Raw genomic sequence first — 9,284 nt, 5'->3', positions numbered from 1 at the left:
TTTCTATCAGCTTCATATATCTGTACATACACGCCATGGCACATGCTTCTCATTTCTCTACATATCTGGGGAACCGCGTACCTGGAGGTCATTAAACTTGATATTCACATTATTTAGCAAGTAGGGCTCCCGAGTGGCGCATCCGGTAAAGGTTCTCCGCGTGGAGTGCAGGAACGATGCAGGAACTTCGCCAGTTCGAGTCCAGGCTATTCCATTGCCGACTGAGGACAGGAGCTCCCAGGGGCATAATTGGGGGCGCTTAGGTCGGCCAGGGTGTCCTCGGCTCACCGTGCACCAGCGCCCCCCTGTGGTCTGGCCGGGCACCTGCGGCCTTGCCTGTAAGCTGCCCAGAGCTGCATTGTCCTCCGACGCTGTAGCTCTGGGTTGGCTGCACGGTGAGTCTGCAGCGTGAAAAGAAGCAGGCGGCTGACGTCACACGCTTCGGAGGACAGCGTGTGTTTGTCTTCGCCGCTCCTGAGTCAGCGCAGGGGTGGTAGCGGTGAGCCTAAAAATAATTGGATATCCAGTCTGCTGTATATGTGTAATATCTATCCACAGTATGCATCAGGCAGACAGTCTCTGAGAGTTTTAAAGGGTTATCGCACTTGCAGGCTGATAAGATTTAAACCAAAAATCAGTCCAATATAATCTGTTTCACAGGCTTACCACATACAGGAAAGTGTCCGATAGCCATCTCCTACATTATACTGTTAAGAGCCTCCCTTTCTTATGTCTGCTCCACCAGCACAGAGCAGAGGGAGGCTGTTCAGAGAGTAGAAGAGCCTCCCTTTCTCTTTCTCTGCTCCCCCAGAACAGAGCAGAGGGAGGCTGTTCAGAGAGTAGAAGAGCCTCCCTTTCTCTTTCTCTGCTCCACCAGCACAGAGCAGAGGGAGGCTGTTCAGAGAGTATAAGAGCCTCCCTTTCTCTTTCTCTGCTCCACCAGCACAGAGCAGAGGGAGGCTGTTCAGAGAGTATAAGAGCTTCCCTTTCTCTTTCTCTGCTCCACCAGCACAGAGCAGAGGGAGGCTGTTCAGAGAGTATAAGAGCCTCCCTTTCTCTTTCTCTGCTCCACCAGCACAGAGCAGAGGGAGGCTGTTCAGAGAGTAGAAAAGCCTCCCTTCCTCTGCAATAGCCTGTTTCAGTATCATGCTTTATTTATTAAGTTGCCGATCTGAAAATGTTTGGTATTGAGGCAATTATATATATATATACACAATTAGATAAAACCAGCATTCAGTTGATAAATTGATTCATTACCCTGCAACCAACAGTTCAATTTAGACACATTTCGAGCAGTCACGTTTTTCATTAACATGTAAAAAAAACCAAAAAAAACAGAATGCGCTCTTTTTATTTATTCATTATGCAGTTCTGCAATAATGGTTCTGTATTATGCTGAGGGGCAATGGTAGCACAAGCATAGGGCAGCTGCAATGGGGTGAGGCTGCCATTGGTAGAATGGGATCACAGTGTGCTAACTATACCCTTCCCAAATGATCTTCAATGGCAATGCAGACTGGGTCTACCAAGGCTAGTGTCAGCGTGTGTGTCACTGTGTCACTGTGTGTGTGTCAGTGTGTGTGTCAGTGTGTGTGTGTCAGTGTGTGTGCGCGTGCTTGTGTGGGTGGAAGGTTGATAGTTGAAGGGTTAGGGGTCAGTCTGCTTGTCGGATGTGAAGGTCAGTCTGCTCTGAATGAAGCAAAGCTGAAAAAGCTGAAATTGAAAAGCTGCATTGAGGAGTGAAAATAACAATAGCGCAATTAGGAGACGAGAGTGCCTCACTGAGGCTTATGCATTATTCACACTGCCTGCAGATCAACATCACTCACACGAGACACAAAGAATTCAAAGCCATGAAAAGGGCGTGCTGAAGAGATGAGCTAATAGGGGATTTTTTTAATAATTATTATTATTATTTTGTGTTTGTGTTTTTTTTAATATTAGTACACTAAGCCTTTCACTTGCCTCTCACAGCTAATTCACCAGCATCTCATCCAGCCTTTCACCTTCCTCTGGAGGTCTGGGTTCCAATCTGGGACTTGACAGACAGACAGACAGACAGACAGACAGATAGTGGACTAATTCACTATCCTCTCATTCAAATAAGGTTTTTTACAAACTAGAATTTTTAAAGAGATGTTTACGAGACTGTAGCCCGGAGATACCTTAATTAAAACATGAGTTCAGAGATAATAAATAAATCATCATTTTAGGAGGCATCTCAAGAGATAATGCCCAGATACCAAAAAAATATATTATTCAAACTCAGGAAAATGTGAAGTTTTCCTTTTAGAAACAGCCTGTCTGGTGCCTGGGAGCTGCCGGCAGATTTGAAAGTGGGAGATTATGCAAAGTTATTGAAAATCGCTCGTGATCTTTTTAAATATTCTTATATTACAGGACTGATCTCTGCCCCTCACTCTCGATTTTTTTCATTACTGGGGCAGTAACAAGGTTTGAGACTGACAGCTGCTGAATATTTCAAGTGTACAGAGGATTCAAACACCCATTCTCTTACCTCTTATTAGCTTTATTATCATGATCTCTGGTCCCTCCCTTTAAAGGAGCGCTGACCATCTTTAAAATCCATTCTCTCACCTCTTATTAGCTTTATTATCATGATCTCTGGTCCCTCCCTTTAAAGGAGCGCTGACCATCTTTAAAATCCATTCTCTCACCTCTTATTAGCTTTATTATCATGATCACTGGCCCCTCCCTTTAAAGGAGCGCTGACCATCTTTAAAATCCATTCTCTCACCTCTTATTAGCTTTATTATCATGATCTCTGGTCCCTCCCTTTAAAGGAGCGCTGACCATCTTTAAAATCCATTCTTTCACCTCTTATTAGCTTTATTATCGTGATCACTGGCCCCTCCCTTTAAAGGAGCGCTGACCATCTTTAAAATCCATTCTCTCACCTCTTATTAGCTTTATTATCATGATCACTGGCCCCTCCCTTTAAAGGAGCGCTGACCATCTTTAAAATCCATTCTCTTACCTCTTATTAGCTTTATTATCATGATCTCTGGTCCCTCCCTTTAAAGGAGTGCTGACCATCTTTAAAATCCATTCTCTCACCTCTTATTAGCTTTATTAACAGGATCACTGCCCCCTCCCTTTAAAGGAGCGCAGACCAGGGCTTTAAAATGCATAAGAAACTGCAGAATTCAAAAAACAAAAACCAGAATTGTATTTTAAAAAACAGAATTAATAGATACAAGCGTTTTCACAGTGCGTGTATTATACATGTTCAATCAACACTTCTGAGAAATAGCAAGTGTCCTCCTACAATCTGATTGATACCTGTGTGATAGATATCCCTTAGCAATCTGATTGATACCTGTGTGATAGATATGCCTTAGCAATCTGATTGCCCCTATTTTGCTTAGCGTTCCTGTTGGGTCGTTTTGACTTCAGTTCTCTCTCTCTCTCTCTCTCTCTCTCTCTCTCTCTCTCTCTCTCTCTCTCTCTCTCTCTCTCTCTCTCTCGTGAGTGCTCTTGACTCAGTGAAGAGTGCATTAGCTCAGCTGTTCAGTAAATTGAGATTTCACACAAGTGTCTGCAGTATATCTATTTATTTTTCATATTTCATATTATTATATTTTATTACTGTACGGTGACGCTTAAATGTTTACCACAGTATTTTTGAAGGTTTCCCCTTTGCATTTCCCTCGGTTATACAATCCAAAACAGTTACCCTGGTTTGCCATGTTAATTAATATGCGTTACCAGACCTCTCTGTGCTTTACAATGCTTCCCTATGCTTTACCAGACCTCTCTGTGCTTTACAATGCTTCCCTATGCTTTACCACACCTCTCTGTGCTTTACAATGCTTCCCTATGCTTTACCACACCTCTCTGTGCTTTACAATGCTTCCCTATGCTTTACCAGACCTCTCTGTGCTTTACAATGCTTCCCTATGCTTTACCACACCTCTCTGTGCTTTACAATGCTTCCCTATGCTTTACCAGACCTCTCTGTGCTTTACAATGCTTCCCTATGCTTTACCACACCTCTCTGTGCTTTACAATGCTTCCCTATGCTTTACCAGACCTCTCTGTGCTTTACAATGCTTCCCTATGCTTTACCAGACCTCTCTGTGCTTTACAATGCTTCCCTATGCTTTACCAGACCTCTCTGTGCTTTACAATGCTTCCCTATGTTTTACCAGACCTCTCTGTGCTTTACAATGCTTCCCTATGCTTTACCAGACCTCTCTGTGCTTTACAATGCTTCCCTATGCTTTACCAAACCTCTCTGTGCTTTACAATGCTTCCCTATGCTTTACCAGACCTCTCTGTGCTTTACAATGCTTCCCTATGCTTTACCAGACCTCTCTGTGCTTTACAATGCTTCCCTATGCTTTACCACACCTCTCTGTGCTTTACAATGCTTCCCTATGATTTACCACACTTTGCACACTTTATTACACTTTGCTGTGCTTTTACTGTGGGACACTTCTATAAGGGTTAGTTTACCCTGCTTTGTTTTTGACAGTAGAAGTCACTGTAATACAAATGATTCCAAACATCATAAGAACACAAGGGGATGTAAACCATGACATTGAATTTCAAGGAGATTTTGACACGATTTCATTTTATTTCACTTTAGCTTTTAAACTGCAACCCTCTCACCAATTGATGCAACCAGCATGACTGTCTGTGCAATTTGCAAGCTACAGGATTTTGACATCAATACATCAATGCATCATTGTTGTTTCTCTATTGTTATTATTATTATCCAAGGCGACTTACAGAGACTAGGGTGTGTGAACTATGCATCAGCTGCAGAGTCACTTACAACTACGTCTCACCCGAAAGACGGAACACAAGGAGGTGAAGTGACTTGCTCAGGGTCACACAATGAGTCAGTGAGTGAGCCGGGATTTGAACCTCCTGGTTACAAGCCCTTTTTTGTAACCACTGGACCACACAGCCTCCTTATTGTGCAAACATTTTTTTTTATATCACAAGCCCTTGCCTCATTACAGACCTCTCAGACTGCTTGTGGGTCGATTCTATTACACATTCTCAAACTGTTCCATTTTGCCATCCTGCGTTTCGCGAATGGAAAAAAAACCTCAGCAGTTATTTAACTGAACTTGAAATGCACCAGCAATCATTCCTTTGATTTATTTAGTGAATTAATCCACTGTCTGTCTGCACCACCTACCCCCCCAGATCGGATCCCAGGCCCCCAGAGGAAGGAGAAAGGCAGGAAAGAGAGGCTGGTGGATCAGTCTGTTTCACCGAGCCCCTTAATTAAACGGTATTAATTGAATTGTAGCTGTCATTCTAATTCCAGCTCTGCAGTCGCTCACAGCGCGGACTGACTCACACTCACACAGCTATCAAAGCTAACTCGCCCGTGATGCCCATTCAAACAGGCAGAGTGACTGGAATCCGCAATTCAACAAAGCGACCGCACCATGCTGTCTGTACAGCTTTATCCACTGGAGAACTGCGCAATACTGTCCTGTCCGTTTCAATACTGCCGAGAACACTTTTATTAATCCACTGCTGAAGTGCTCAATAGCGTCCTGCCTGTTTCAATATATATATATATTTATTATTTTTTTTTAACGGACTACGATTAAAAAATTAAAACATTTATACAACCAGTTTTGAGAGATCTGGGCTTGAATAACCTCTTCGTGTTCGATGTCCTTATGAAAGTAAACTACAGTAAATATGAAGTTTTTCTCCTTTGTTTTTTTTAAGAAGCTTTACCAGACCTCTCTGTGCTTTACAATGCTTCCCTCTGCTTTACCAGACCTCTCTGTGCTTTACAATGCTTCCCTATGCTTTACCAGACCTCTCTGTGCCTTACAATGCTTCCCTATGCTTTACCAGACCTCTCTGTGCTTTACAATGCTTCCCTATGCTTTACCAGACCTCTCTGTGCTTTACAATGCTTCCCTATGCTTTACCAGACCTCTCTGTGCTTTACAATGCTTCCCTATGCTTTACCACACCTCTCTGTGCTTTACAATGCTTCCCTATGCTTTACCAGACCTCTCTGTGCTTTACAATGCTTCCCTATGCTTTACCAGACCTCTCTGTGCTTTACAATGCTTCCCTATGCTTTACCAGACCTCTCTGTGCTTTACAATGCTTCCCTATGCTTTACCAGACCTCTCTGTGCTTTACAATGCTTGCCTATGCTTTACCACACCTCTCTGTGCTTTACAATGCTTCCCTATGCTTTACCACACCTCTCTGTGCTTTACAATGCTTCCCTATGCTTTACCACACCTCTCTGTGCTTTACAATGCTTCCCTATGCTTTACCAGACCTCTCTGTGCTTTACAATGCTTCCCTATGCTTTACCAGACCTCTCTGTGCTTTACAGTGCTCCCTATGCTTTACCATACCTCTCTGTGCTTTACAGTGCTTCCCTATGCTTTACCAGACCTCTCTGTGCTTTACAATGCTTCCCTATGCTTCACCAGACCTCTCTGTGCTTTACAATGCTTCCCTATGCTTTACCACACCTCCCTGTGCTTTACAATGCTTCCCTATGCTTTACCACACCTCTCTGTGCTTTACAATGCTTCCCTATGCTTTACCACACCTCTCTGTGCTTTACAATGCTTCCCTATGCTTTACCACACCTCTCTGTGCTTTACAATGCTTCCCTATGCTTTACCAGACCTCTCTGTGCTTTACAATGCTTCCCTATGCTTTACCACACCTCTCTGTGCTTTCTAAAGAGCGACCCCTGTGCCAATTACACAAAGGACTTTTAAACATCTAGTCTGTCGAACGCAGATTTGCAGCATTAGTATCAAATATCAGACCCATGAAACTCAACAGATGGCCGGCCCTTCTCCGAGTTTCTCTTGGCACCGATAAGGGCCGATAATCAGAAATCCTCAAAAACTGGCTGAACACGATCTGCAGATCGCACAGAAGTAAGAATTAATTAGGCGCTGATCAACCTGCAAGGATGAGGGTGCAGAGCGATCAGGAGAAAACTGTCATATATAATTGAGGCTTCTCTGTAGCAGTGAGAGAAAATGCACACTGCACTGAGCTCTGTACCACAGAGAGATAATGCACTGCTTACAAGCACACTGCACTGAGCTCTGTACCACAGAGAGATAATGCACTGCTTACAAGCACACTGCAACACATTAATTCAATAGGCTGAAGGTCACTCAGTCTCAGGGTCCTCCCTTCATGTTGTCAATCTGTACCTTGCAATCGTGCAGATTGCATGCTTGTCATTTATTGGTCTTGTGTATATAGTGCATTGGTCTCCCTGTCTCCCCATACACCAAAACTTTCTTGTGAATTATTAAAGCAGCACATTTTCAGTTTATCAATGACTTTTCTTCTTCATTAATTATCTCTAGTTATGAACGAGTATCCTGTTGGATCCTCCTGGGATAGAGAGAGCTGTGCGTTGTTTTTCAATTCTCCCGCTGTCTCTCTCTCTCTCTCTCTCTCTCTCTCTCTCTCTCTCTCTCTCTCTCTCTCTCTCTCTGTGTGTGTGTGTGTGTGTGTGTATATATATACATGTATATATAAAAACTCTCTCACATCAATGGCCAGCAATGTTGTACTTCAACAAGCAATTGCAATTTGAAAAATAAAAAATTACAATCTCGTTTTAACGGAGCGTGTATTGTCCATATGCCTGCATTCTCTTGGCAGAGCCCCAATACAATTCCCTGATCGAGAGAGAGAGAGAGAGAGAGAGAGAGAGAGAGAGAGAGAGAGAGAGAGATCTTTCTCTCGCTCTCTCTTTTCATGAATGTGGAAACCAAAAGGTTAAGCGGATGGGGTAGTGAAAACATTGCTGCGTTCTCCTGGTCGTTAGCAAAGATATTAATCCTTGAGATGATAGGAAATCATTGCGTTTCTTCCAAGGCAATTATGGAAATCACTGGCCAATTAGATCTGCAGTCTGCGTGTGTGTGTGTGTGGAATACAGTAGAATACAATAAAATACATAGATAGCTAGGGTTACATACACTGCAAACAGATAGACAGAGAGCTAGATTTAATATGAACTATAACATAGAAGAATAGATTAATAAATATACATAGCTAGATAGATTATATTTTATAACACAATTGTATGGATATAGATATATATATATATATATATATATATATATATATATATATATATATATATACACACACACACACAAACAAAATCTATTTGAAATAGGTAACTATACAGAGAGGCGGAGTCACAGTATGACTATATGATTACAATGCAATTAAACACTGCTGTAATTTGTAATCATGTGAGCCTACCTTTGCAGACAGTCTTGTCTTTCTATTCTGCTCTGTCTCGCTCCCCTCCTCTCTTTCCAGTCCTCTGCGTCTCTCTTTTCTCTTTCTCTCAATAAATACTCTTTCAGTCTGTTATTGATGCTCCGAGCTGCAGCAATAATTATACAAGACACACCCCTCCTCTCTCCTCCCTCACTTAGATTTGCAGCTGGGTAGTAGTGACATCATCCTTTTAACTCTTCCCCCCTCTCTCTCTCTCGCTCTCTCTCTCTCTTACAGAATCTATCACTGCTTGTCCCCCTGCTCTCCCTCTTTCTCCCTGTCCCCTCTCTCTAATACCTACCACTGAAATTCAAATGGTCTTCACACAAGCATGCTCCCTGTCCCCTACTCTCTCTCTGTTACCTCTTTCCAGCTACCTCCCTCTGTCACTGCCTCTCCCCCTCTCTCTCTGTCACTGCCTCTCCCCCCTCTCTCTCTGTTCCCTCTCTCTCTCTTTTCCCTCTATCACTGCCTCTCTCCCTCTCTCTCTCTCCTCTCTCTGTTCCCTCTATCACAGCCTCTCTCTCTCTGTTCCCTCTATCACAGCCTCTTTCTCTCTCTCTCTGTTCCCTCTATCACAGCCTCTCCCCCTCTCTCTCTCTCTCCTCTCTCTGTTCCCTCTATCACAGCCTCTCTCTCTCTGTTCCCTCTATCACAGCCTCTCTCTCTCTCTGTTCCCTCTATCACAGCCTCTTTCTCTCTCTCTGTTCCCTTTATCACAGCCTCTCCCCCCCCTCTCTCTCTCTCTCTCTCTCTCTCTCTCTCTCTCTCTCTCTCTCTCTCTCTCTCTCTCTCTCTCTCTCTCTCTCTCAAATTCAAATTCAAATTCAAATTAAAAAATGCTTTATTGGCATGACGAGAGCGCTCAGGTATTGCCAAAGCTTTTATAATACAAAACAGAAATAATAAAACAGAAATACAATTACAGAACCTAACAAACACAAAAAAACATTGTTCCCTTCCCTTTGAACAATATAACTCCCTCCCTCCCT

General features: G+C 43.1%; 1 protein-coding gene across 1 annotated transcript in view; it reads right to left on the bottom strand.

Moving 5' to 3' along the window:
* Window positions 1-8,414, bottom strand: part of LOC117401641 (neural cell adhesion molecule L1-like) — a 48,815-nt gene extending 40,401 nt beyond the window's left edge. The window contains 1 exon segment of the mRNA XM_059017110.1: window positions 8,272-8,414. The gene's annotated coding sequence lies outside the window, so the exon portion shown is untranslated.
* Between the last annotated feature and the right edge of the window lie 870 nt (window positions 8,415-9,284).

Source organism: Acipenser ruthenus, chromosome 55 (genome assembly GCF_902713425.1).
Source record: "Acipenser ruthenus chromosome 55, fAciRut3.2 maternal haplotype, whole genome shotgun sequence".
Classification (NCBI taxonomy): domain Eukaryota; kingdom Metazoa; phylum Chordata; class Actinopteri; order Acipenseriformes; family Acipenseridae; genus Acipenser; species Acipenser ruthenus.
This window is presented reverse-complemented; position numbering and strand designations above follow the sequence as displayed.